The 12480-nt window shown below is 37.5% G+C and overlaps 2 long non-coding RNA genes across 5 annotated transcripts in view; one reads left to right on the top strand and one right to left on the bottom strand.

Moving 5' to 3' along the window:
* Positions 1-12480, bottom strand: part of LOC112980881 (uncharacterized) — a 173959-nt gene that overhangs the window by 17490 nt on the left and 143989 nt on the right. For 3 of the 4 annotated variants that reach the window (XR_003258546.2, XR_010388937.1, XR_003258547.2), the window contains one exon: positions 1621-1705. The exons of the other annotated variant lie outside the window; for it this stretch is intronic. This is a non-coding gene — a long non-coding RNA (uncharacterized LOC112980881). The remainder of the gene's footprint in view (positions 1-1620; positions 1706-12480) is intronic. 4 annotated transcript variants of the gene reach the window in all.
* Positions 1-12480, top strand: part of LOC112980883 (uncharacterized) — a 126419-nt gene that overhangs the window by 12958 nt on the left and 100981 nt on the right. Inside the window, exons 5-6 of the long non-coding RNA XR_010388939.1 lie at positions 1041-2559; positions 10677-10706. This is a non-coding gene — a long non-coding RNA (uncharacterized LOC112980883). The remainder of the gene's footprint in view (positions 1-1040; positions 2560-10676; positions 10707-12480) is intronic.

Here is a 12480-nt window from a genome sequence, read left to right as displayed (position 1 = left end):
TGCTCCACTCAACTGTAAAACAAATGCACATATTAATAATTTATATAGAATTGGCATAGCTTCCAAAGGAACAACTTTTTCTTTTCTCTTTCTGGTCCTGGGCCTAGTTAATGAATGATAATATTAATTCTTTTTCTGGGATTGATTTAGTGACTGTTATAATAGAAATGTGAAATATATTCATATATAGAAGGAAGAGCAAATGCGACACAAAAATTTCAAATATAATTGTTTGTTACTCTCTGCAGCTCTGTATTTAGTACTGAAAGTGTACATGACAGAGCTCTAGCAAACACTTGCATGTAGATTAACAGGACAGAAGCCCCCAGACTTCTGTGTAGAAAAACCTGCTATCTTGTGATCGAGAGTTAATGCAGAAAACAGTAGTAAGTTGCATTATTTATTAACATGTTTCTCTCTCCTATTAAAAAAGAAAATTGTATAAAGTAGTATCTCTCTCTGCTGCCACCTAGTGAGGTTATTGCACTGCATAAATGCTTTGATACTTTCAGCTGAGCATTGTAACAGCTAGCCATATCTTAGTAGCATAAAGAAATTTGTGCAGAAAATATTGTTTGAATGCAAAATAGCTAATATTAGTGCTTAGGATAATAGCAAAGAGTATAAGATAAACTAGGTATAATAAATCGGGTAAAAGAATTCTACCAATGATTAACATGAGAGAGAGAGAGAGAGAGAGAGAGAGAGAGAGAGAGACTTAAAAGGATTTATGCATATTATAATAGAATTGATTGACAGCACCTAGATCCATTGTGATTTGAAACATGAAGTTTTGATTAAAGCAAGGACCAAATCTCTGCAGTCTGGTGGAAGGCTTTAAATTCAGACTTTTTTGCAGAATTTAAACAGGTTTCTTAGGTATGAAACCAATATGAGTTAGAAAAAAAAGCTGTAATTCTTGTGACAAATTTATGCTTTCTGTTTTGTGATCCATCCGAAAAAACTAAGCTTAAGACACAGTTCCTGTATGCTGTTATAGAAGACTTGCCAAACCTTATGGAAAGTTTCTTCTTTCACAGAATATCCCTTCCGCCCAGGTCTGAAAGGGGCTCCCAGAGCTCGTCTGGGCACTGCTCCCCTACCCGAATCCAGCCCCGCTGCATGCAGCCCATCCCAGGCAAGCGGTTGCATACCCAGGCACTCAGGGGCTTCCAATGGAGAGACTCTTCACCAAGCAATATATCTCAGTGCTTCCCTATCCTTACCATACTTTTTCCCGGTAACTAAACTAAAGCTTCTGTACTGCAATTTAAGCTCCTTGTTTCTCATTTTGCCCACTGTAATCAAGATAATATAACTCCTTTCTTCCTTTTCATGCATTTTAAGATTGTTGTCATGCAGCCTCTCTGTTTTGTCTAGTTTGAACAGCTTTAGCTCATTCCATCCTTTTAAACAAGTGATTTTTTCTGCCTGTGATCATTCTTCATCCTCCTTTTTTTGTCTATCATTTATCAGTCCACTTCCTCTACTCAAGTCCACAGAGTGATGCTCACCAGAATCCCAATTAAAGTTCTTTGGCCTAGAATTTGAACCACATTTTGTAAAAATAGGCTTTTGAGATTTTTCAATAATCCCCAGTTCCTGCTGAGCAAAACCTACCATGAGAATGTTCTGGCTGCTTTATTACTTCTACCGCCAGGTTGTAACCTGCATGTAACCACGTTATGCTATGAGCAGTGCTAATCTGGAAAAAAAAAAAAGGAGAAAAGAAATGAAACAATTTTACTTCTGCATTTCTGTTGAACCCAATGAGACTGATTTTGGTTTAGAGATCCTTGACTATTTTTATTATATACAAGTAGGTCACCCTATCTTTTCTTGATAGCGGAAGCAGCTAAAATGGGACATGCAGTTTTCAATTTATTGCTCTCCTCATGTATCATTTAGCGAGCAAAATCTCAATCTTAACACTCTTGTGAATGTCTTCTTAAAATCAGCATTCAGTCTCTGTCTATTTAGCAGAGGCCGTCCCCAACCCAAGAGGCTAAAATTAACTGAAGTTGAAAACACACATAATACTAACATGATTAAGAAGAAAGAAAAATCAAAACAAGTGAAAAATAAATCCTTTTAGTGGCTGAAATCTCTACTTCCATTACCACAGCTGAGCAGTATCTCTGTACTCTGATTTGTTTACAGTATCTCCATTTCTGTTTCACAGAGATGATGAAAAAACACTAATTCATATGAAACTAATCTATACACTTTTGTATCCAGCTTTAATAGCAGAGTCGTGGTTGGTTTATTTATTTTTAGTCTTGTATTATCAAAATTGTTATTTTCCACAAAATCTACTAGGCAAAATTTACCAGTAAACTGTGTGGTATCCTTCAGGCCTAACTGATTAAATGTTAACTTAAAACAGAAATGAAAGATGAGTTAATTTATATTTTAATTTGAGGTTAACTGCTCAAGTCTGTGCTTCCAAACAGGGCCTGCCATCACTGATGGAACTGTAGATCTATGGATTTACTGTATTTTCTGAAGTTGTGAAAAGAAAGTGAAGCAAACTTGTCATCTAACAAAACACAAGTGCAGGTAATAGTACATTTCCAGCTATTACTTATTTTAGAGGAAACTTTTTGTTAAAGTATTTCATTAACTCGTGTCATAAAGCGTAAGTTAGAGAACAACATTTCTTAATATTGCTTGCTAAAAAGTTTGGGAAATTCAGGAGACTTAGAAAAACCTGATCTTTGTATTTCTGAATGAACTTGCTATATTTGGTAATTAGAGCCATGTTTAAAGGACAGAAAAACCCTTTGTTTTGTTTACTGAAAAAGGGCTAAATAAGAAGCTGTAGCCACTATGTATCTGAGCTAGAGCTGATTAAGTGACCAAGAGGTGAATTGTTTTAACTGTCTCTTGATACCATGAATAACTGTCTTCTAAATAATCTTAGATTACACAGTCTGTCCAGGCATATTTACAGTATGCCAGAGGAGCTAGACAATGACCATGTTGCTAATTATAAGCAAGCAGAGTGTTCAGTTCATTGACAGTTTCAGTACTGATCATTTGCTGAATAATGTTTGATTTCCAGCCAAATAGCATTTTAGCTTTTTTGTTCAAAGAATTCCCTTTCTAAGTTAGAAGCAATGACATTTGAACATTTAATTGCCTGTTGCTGTAATACTTGTACTAAATTTTTATTGGAATAATACTGTTCCGAGTAGAAAACTTCATCCATTGCATTATCTTTATTTACAGCTTTATCTAAAGTGTTACAAGGGGATGGCATATAAAGGACCCATAACTCGGTTCCTAAGCAGTCTTATTATCAATAAACAGCTGAGAAAGTACATTATGTACTTACAAGTGTCAAGCACACCAGGAGCAAGAAGGAAGTTGGGTTATTATGGCATTGTATGATTCACATTATATTTTCAGCCAGAATTCTTATTCCTTTTTTAAAAGATGCTAAGTAAGATTTTAATATTAAAAAGTTGTCTTTTGTTTTTGCCATGATTGTTTATGTGGGACCTCATGTATCCCAACCTCTATACTAATTCCCTAAAAAATACCAGAGTTTGTGAACATCAGAACAGCTGATAAAGCAATGTAAATTGCCTTTATATGTCAAGCTAAAATGTAATGTAGAAGATTAAATGGCATGCCCCACTTTGAAAGAGTAACAAGAAAAAATAGCTCCACAAGGGTGACACCACTCATTCTTCACTTTTAGAGTAAGCTGCTTGATGGATAGGTAGCTATAGAAGAGGGGTGAATACAGTTCCTTTTCATCGAGAAACATAGAAAAGTCCAAGATTGATTACATACCTTAGTTTTGTATAGTACACTTTCTACATATAATATTAAATTTAGAATAGAAAGCAGAGGTAAATTATTTTACGATGTTCTGAATATGGCTTTCCATTGACTCTATTCTTATGTTTTACTCTTTTCTTTGTATTATTGTTTTAAATTCCATGCTATAAAAATGTTATGTTGAAAAGATGGATTAAGCTGATCAGGTATATGAATGTTAGCTACACAGAATTACTGCAGTTAGATTTTTTTAAAGCAATACTACAGTTTCTTATTCTAACAGTAAATTGAATATTCTTCTATTTCCACAAGAAAAAAAAGTAACAAAAAATGAGGCGTTAAAAAAGCTCTATGAGTAATTTCCCAGTGAAAAATATATGCATTTTACTTCTTTGAATTTCCAGCACTGTGGAAGATCTGCAGAAATGACTTGTTTTCAAGTCAAACGTTTCTAGCAATGTATCAAAACAAGTCTTTTCTTTCTTTTTGTTTTTCTTAAAAATCATCCAAATCCTGTCTGAACTTTCTGTGTTTATTCATCCTGGCCATTTTAGCCTTCCCTCTTCCTGCATTCTAGCAGAGTGATAATTGTATTCCACCTTGTATATATGGTTTGCATTACATGTAAAAATGGATGTAAATTAAAAACACAGGGAGAAGGGAGAAAGACTTAATTTACAAACGTTGAAAGCAATTCTGTTGCATAAGGATGGTGTCAGAGCTGCGATCCCCCGAGCACCGAACTGCGAGCCCCCGAGCAGCCCAGAGTGAGTGCTCCAGAAGAGTGTAAATGTAACCAGGCAAATAGTGGTGCTTCCCTGGGATTCTTCCCTGGCCTCTGTTGCTATGTGGCTTAGGCTCTTCCTGAGCCAGAGGTGGTTTGGCCTTGATCCAACTCTTGATGAATTTTTCTTCCATGAATTTTCCCAGTCCCTTTCTGACTCCAAGGAAACTTTCAGCATTCTGGTCCTACTTCTGCAATCAAATCTGCACAGCTGATTTCCGTGGGACTTCTTGTGACCCAGGGGCAGGAATATGGTCTTGGGGTCCTGCCTTTATTGCAGTTGATTGACTTCCTCTGACCGTGATTCCACACTTGTTTCCATATTTATATGTATAAATTTTATGTGCCATACAGCCTGTCAAGGAAGCCAGTTCTTCTGAAGGAATGACATAGAAAGTAAAGATGTTTCTAAAGGAAAACTTACTTGTAGTCTACCTGTCTTAAATTCTCATGGTTGATTTATAAGTAATGTCATAACATCCATTTAATATTTGTAGAGAAAAGAACTCAACAGCAGTATACTATTGTACAACTTTAGGTGTAGTTTGCATTTTTTGCCTTTACTTAAAGAGTAAAATGATTAAGTAAAAAATTTTTAATAAACAAGTGAGTATTTTTGCAGGCAGAAGGCATAGAGATTTTGCTAATAAGGGCAGATTCCTTTGATGTTAGTCCTCACGCTGCATAAACTTCACAGATCCATCATTAGTTCTTGTCATCTCTTAGGGTCTTTTGGCTTGGGGCCAAACAATTGATATAGTAGAGAGCTTCCAGCTAAAATAACAGCCTCTGCGTCTTTATCTTCCCATCCATCAGATTGTTGGTGGAAGATAGGACTAATTTGTCACTCTACCCACTTGGAAAAGTTTGATAAATGGCTTAATTAGACTTTTTTTTAAAAAAAAGAAATCATATTTCTTGAGAACTTGAGGTTGGGAAAACAATGGCTAAGGACTGAATTAGAAAAGGAAAATATTTTTTCTTCAGCAAAGATCAGAGTAAACGCAACCATTATGCAAGGGTGAGGAGAAATGGAAAGAGTACAGTGAGCTGGAAGGAGTTTCAAGAAAAATTAACCCCAATAAATAAGTGTTCTCTAAGCAGTGCAGTTACTCAAATACTTTGGGCAGCCTGGATATCCATAGAAACATCAACCTGCAGAATGCCATTTTAAATATGTCCCCCTCCTTCCCCCCCCCCGGAGATCTGAGTGCACTTCAGCCTTTGTTTTTAGACATCTAAAATCAACAGCAAGGCACCATTTTACCTAGAAGAACATCTAAATATACATCTAAGTACATGGTTTTAATGCTTTTTTAGTCTTCCAGCAGGTCATCTGTATGAAGGGAACCATGGAAAAGGAAGAGATCTTTACCAGGATGTTCCTTGCATTCCCCAGTGCTGGTGTCTACACTGGTGATAGCAAAGACTTTACTTCAGGCCTTATTCTTTAGTTTTGGGAAAAGGGGGCAGGGTCAAAGCCACCTCCTTCTTTGAATTCTTCTCTTGATGGACCAAAGTTGGATCACAGTTTTGAAATATTCCTGTACAGAGCATGCTAGAGATCAAAGGATATTTGCATACTCTCCTTTTTGTGAGGCCATTTCATGGCTTATGAATCAAAAAAACTACATGAATTAAAATCAGTGGTTTTGGTGCTCTTGGAAATTTTGGCCAGAAAAAAAGGGAGTAAGAAGCTATGTAAAGTTCTTTTTTTGACTGTTTTTTCAGCCACTAAGTTTGGATGGTTTTCCCTCCACTTTGTATGCATAATTATGACATATGCACATGTATTGACACATGTGGATATGTACATAACAGCTGGCAAATCTGGACAAATTAGCTATGTCTGGACTCAGTATTCCTTATTATCTCTTTACGTAATGATTCTGTTGGGGTCACTGAGGAAATCTGTTTCTCTTTTCTCTGGTCTGATAAAAATGAACAGAACAAGAGACAAACTTCATCCTCCTGTTTCTGATAAACTGTCCAGAAATTGGCTATAATTCAGAAATAATTTTAAAAGTCCTTAACCTCCAGGCAAAAAACTTATTTTAGTAAGCAAAAGACAAATATTTTTCAATTAAAAAGATTTAAAATCCCTGTCTATGTAGTACACTAATATGAAATGACATTAAGGAGGAATAGGCCTAGTATTAGTACTTCCCCAAGGAAATGTCTTATCTTTTGCACTAAATTAGCTGTGTCTTTCTCACACATCCTAAAGCTGTCAGTTGGGGCTTTCTGTTTAAGGAAATTTCTTCTGATTTAAAGTTTCTGAGAAGAAAGGCAAAACAAATGTGTTTAAATAATAATGACCTCTTACGCCCCAGTCTCCACAACACTTTCTGAAGTGGACAGTCATTAATGTTAACATTAAATCATTAACACTACGGAAAAGGTCACTGGGACAAACTGTGGGAGTAGCCTTTACGTGGGTCAAATTCTGGAGCATTACGTGTGTAAAGACACAGTGGAATATATCAGGATAAAGTGACAAAGAATCAGGATAATGTAGAGAACTGCATAAGGCGACTTTTTAAGAGTTTTGCTGGTTGGAATCCAGGCCATCAGTACAATTACAGTCAGATCTGAATGTGGGCTGCTGATATCTGCTGACTCTTTTGTGGCCTGATAACTTAAAATCACAATATAAATACTACATTGCAAGTATTCTCTATCTCTCCAAGCACCTATGGCAAAATAAGGTCACCACACTCTTTCTGCCTATCACCAGACCACAACATTTGGCAGAGGAGGCAGGAAAAACAAGGAAAAATGTGTTGCTGCTGGCCACAGTACACCTGGTTTTATGGCAGAACACAGTCTTTAGCTTTGCGTTATTGTGCTTGTGCTTGGGCACCATCCATGAGCATTAAGGCTAGGTCCACAATGCTTTTAAGAAGAGGTCTATGAGACTGTCTTTCAGATTCACCACTCTCCTGTCCACATGGGAACACAGAGTCAGGCTCTCCACATGTGACTGCCAGTGTACTCATCTTTTCAATGACTTGACAAAAATGGTGCTAATTATGTTCAGGCACGCAAGCACAGAAAGTACTATCAGCGCTGAAGAATGGCATTAATAGTGAATCTGTCAGAAGGGGAATCTGGGCAGCTCTGGAGCACCTCTCCTCACCCACTGAGGTTTTGTGAACTTCGCAAATGGATGAAATTCTCTTGACCTGGGAGCAGACCGAGTAATCTATCCCAGATCCGATTAAATCTCATCTTGCTGCACAGCTGGGAGCTAGTCTACACAGTTTCAGTACAGCCTTTGTTTTACCTGCTGTTGCTGCTCCTGGTGTTCTGCCGTGAGTGCCCAAAGGGACATCTGCGCGTGCCACCACAGGGAGGCAGGAGCAGGGCTGCCCGAACTATGAGACGGCCCAGTGCAGACTAGCTCTGTCAGGCTTCCAGAAAGGCCTGAGACTTAGCAGCTCCATGGCTTAATGGTATTTCAGAGCGTAAGCCCTTGAAATGTAGCTGTTGACACCTAGGAACCACTGTGCATGGAGCTCAGCACTTTTTCCGCACCTGTTTGTAGCCCAGGAGATTCATAACAGAAATGGTCAGAGGCCTTGCCTGGGTTACTCTTTGCCTGCTCTTCATTGCTGCTCTCAGCAGGGACTGTGGCAGGAGGGCCATGCTGACCTCCATCTGAGGAGGTGGTGTTTGTGGAGCCGATCTTGCAAAAATGCTTCATCTGTCCTATCCTAACCAGCTCCACTGCTGGCATAAGTTGCCAGTGTCCTGTATTAGTGTTCATAGATGGCAGTGAATAAGGGCTCTGAGATGGAACTTTTAACTACGGGAGACCTTTAATATAATAGGAAAAAAATGATGTAAAAAAATCATCTTGTGGCCATTTAATATTCCTGGCTATAGTTTGTTTATTTGTGTAATCTAATTTATGACTTTATGTGAAGATTTCCTTTTATTATCTCCTGTTGGAAAATCAAAGCTAGTACTCTTGTAAATGTTTTCCATACCAGAGAGTGATTTAACACACCCTAACTCACATGAACAGTAAGAAGGTCGTCATTGGAACAGCTGTTACGGGTGAAGCTATTCATGTGCATGTTTACAGGATCTGGTCCGAAGATAGGAACTGCTCGTACCATTAGTGAACTGAAAAATGATCTAAAGATAAATTGTACTTGCAGCTTTAGATCTTCACTAGGAAATCTAATTTATCCAATTACAGAATCTAAAAGTTTAACAAAGTGGCTAGACATTGGGACATGAAAAGTGCATTTACAAGATCATTTTTTCCATTGAAAGGAAAAGAAATCAAGCATTTTCTTCCATATAAATAAATGCCTTGGACATGAGGAAAAAAGGAATATATCGATCCCTGTGTTGTTGATTTGCTATTTTAAACTAAGTGAATATATGCAGTGCATTTAACTATTTTAAAAATAAGAACTGTCAGAAAGAAAGCTCGCTAGTCTAGAGTAATTCTTTTTGATTTAGTGCCAGTTGTGGATATTAGTATTTTAAATCAATTCAATATGTTTTGAATTGCTCTGCCACTTGGAAACTAAAACCATTTGTAACAAAACAGCTAGACTGGTTTTAAGTCAAACTGTAGTGTACAAGGACATGTAAAAGTAATGGTGCACTTCAGTCAGTTTAAAAAAAAGACTTCTAGACTGTATAACTGACAGTGATTTCCACTTAAGTATGTTAGAAACCAAAATTAAAATGCAATCAGTACTTTGAAAAGTCATTCTACATACTTTTACTTTGTGAGTTGAAAAAATTCTTTTCATTTGGTCAAAAGAGAATTCAGAGGATAAGTTTTCTACAGGTAGTAAGCATCCAGGAGAATTTGCAAGAGTGGATTAAGTAACTGGAAGTTTTGCAGCTAGGTATCTTGTAAACCCTGTGAATGGCATATCTGTGCTTTTAACTGCCTAACTTTGTTACGGCCCAGAAGCAATCTTCTGTATTAGTCAGTCAGTGGTAAAGGCTGGAGCATGGAGCTCGTGGAAGTCCTGATCATGCAGTTGACTCATACAGCAGAAGAAATCTGGCTTTAGGCATTTCCAGTATCAGAGCTTTGTTGTGTTGCAGGACTAGAAATGCTCAGAAGCTGGAAATAGTCTTTGGTATCTCATATGGCCACCAGTATGAATACGCAGTAGTGAGTCTAATGTGACTGAGACATCTAACTTTCACATGGCCAGTGATCTTCCTATTCTGTTTAATGATTAGAATGGTCCTTACGCATCTAGGAATTCTTACATTTACATTTGGTTTCTTACAGTTGTTCTTTTTTCAGTAGTTTACTACATGTGGAATAGGCTCAGATATTTTTTAAAGGTATATTTAATACCTTTTGCAAAATGATTGTAAATCTGCCATCAATATGCTTGTTTATATTTACAGTCACGTATATAAAAAAACTGTTTTGTAGGAATAAAAGAGAGATGAATAGCTCGTAACCTTTTAAAATTACTGTACAGAACTCATATCTAGAGTCTGTCCTAAGAAGTTAAATGACATATCATTTTATTACTTCACCTTACAATAAAGATATAGTGAGCATTATTCAAACCACATTCTTAATTGTTTTATTTAGAGCCTGAGCTGAAATCCTCACTCTTAAGTTCTTCATAAAATGCTTGGAAATTAGACTTTGCAGTAAGGATTTTCAAAACCATGCCCTTATCTCTACCTAGTTAAAGAGTTTAGACTGAACAGAGCAAAACAGAAGCAAAGGGCCAGACTCACTCAAGCATAAAACTACACCAATGGATCCCAAGTGGAATTCAGCCATGAGTTTAGATCTTCAGGATCTTCAAACAGCAATTTCAGTTATGATGAACTCTATCCTTAGGATTAATCAGATCACAGGGAATTTTGTCTGAATAAAATGTATTAATGTTTTGATCCTTTGAGTGATAGTTATTTTCAGAGGGGGAAAAATAACACAATTAGGAAAGTGTTTCATTGTCTCTCTAATGATGTTTGATAATAACAGATCTTTCAGTCTTCTAGTACACTGATTAATATTGAGATAATCTCTGCCTGAATTTTTTTGGTCCATTAAATATTATCTATCAATAAAATGAATTTCATTTTCTTTTTCAAACAGATTCCAGTTGCTCCAGGACTTATTAAGAAGGTAAGAGGGATACACAGTGACAGCTGAATGTAAAACCAAGAGAGAGGGCATAAAGCAGAGGAGATGAATATACTTAGAATTATTTATATATATTTGCTTTGATCTTAAAATGTAAAACTAATGCATATCACAAGTTAATAATTATTTACCAATACCAGATTTTGCCTTCATTTTACCATCAAACTTGATGTAAAGATAGCAACATGAAAAATAGTTTCTAAGTTGTTAATATATGGTGCTTTGGACTCCTTTGCTTCTCCTTGTCTGTAGAGCCAGAAAGGAATGTATTATCCCTTCACACTGTTTTGATAAATCTTATTCCCTTTAGGATTAAACACCTCTTCAACATTTTTATGCCTCACTGATCTCTTTCAAGCAAATATAGCATTACTCTGTCATGTTCATTTGTGCAAAGTGACCATAATGTTAATATTCTGATTTCATTCATACCTGCTCTATGCACTTCTTAAAGAGGTAGAGAGCTTAAGTATGGCATTGAGCAGTGGAGAACGAGACCCAGAGTTTGATAGTACAGTGTCCTACAGAGGCAAGTTAGATGGTTAAATATCAAACATCAATTTTACATGCAAATCCAGGACATTGGTGCATTACATGAGTGCTGGTGCAGGCACAACTACTAGGTACCAGTTGCTCTGTGATGTAGAGTATGCTGACTGAATTTAGGCTAAGCTGATTTATGCTTCTGGAATATGCATACAGACATGAGGGTTCACTCTTTGTAAATACTGGTACACAAATATTTGCAAAATCATTACTGGCATAATGTGGTTCAGCTCTCTTGAAATAATTGAGCCACTTGATTTATACTACTAATTTTAGACCATCGTGCTGTAAACTCTGTGGTAGCTGACCCTTTTCACATAGAATGTGATATAGAAAACAGAAACTGTTTTTCTACAGAAAAGATACCACACTGAAAATAATATCATACTGAAATCATCACAGATCTCTACCAGAGTTCCTCAGTTTCATACAGCCAAATTTTAATTTATTTTTATGGAATCACTAGGTACTGCTCAACTTCGCTTGTATGTATTTGTTCATTTATAGTCATGTGGACAGTGCTCATCTGGTTAGAAATGATATAGTTGGCTGGGCCAGAGGGAGAGCAAGCAACCACTGGCCACAGCTGTGTGTGAGGCAGCTGCGTAAAGATGAAATGGCATCTGGCATGTGCTGCTGCTCATTGGGGCACGCTGCGAGTGGCTGCTACCATCCCAGGCTGTGGTGGGAGTAGTTTGGTGGCAGCCTTTGCCCAAATGCTCACTTGGTGACACCAGGGCTGAGGCTTCAGCAGGAGGAGAAACCTGTGTGGAGGAGCTGAGGGGGTCAGGTGTGCTGGCTTCCAGCTAGCCCACGCTGGCATGTCCTTACAAGGCAGCTTTTGGCAAAGGTGCTTGTGGGGAGCTAGGCTGCAAACTGCCTTAGGAGGGGACCCTGAAAAAGCTGAGCTCTCCCCAGGTTTCTTCATTACGCACTAACTAGGCCTCCCTTGAGCTGATGCAAGCAGACAACAGGCAGTCAGTGAATTTGGCAAGGAAGAAAGTGGACAGAGCTGATCAAGTGTTGAATGGTTTCTCAGTGGTGACCTCCACTTCTAGCTCCTTGGAAAGACAGCTTAATCAGCCATGATCCTTTTGGTTGTCTGGCCCTCAGTCTTGGCAAAACAATTTTGCAAGTTGGCTGAGGTTAAGAAATAAGAATTTTATTAGCAGCTCAGGCTTTATATTATGAGAGTTTGATGTGGAATGGC

The sequence above is a fragment of the Dromaius novaehollandiae genome, chromosome 4 (assembly GCF_036370855.1).
Source record: "Dromaius novaehollandiae isolate bDroNov1 chromosome 4, bDroNov1.hap1, whole genome shotgun sequence".
NCBI classification, from domain to species: domain Eukaryota; kingdom Metazoa; phylum Chordata; class Aves; order Casuariiformes; family Dromaiidae; genus Dromaius; species Dromaius novaehollandiae.
The sequence above is the reverse complement of the archived record's forward strand: the minus strand, read 5'-3'. Positions and strand labels throughout refer to the sequence as shown.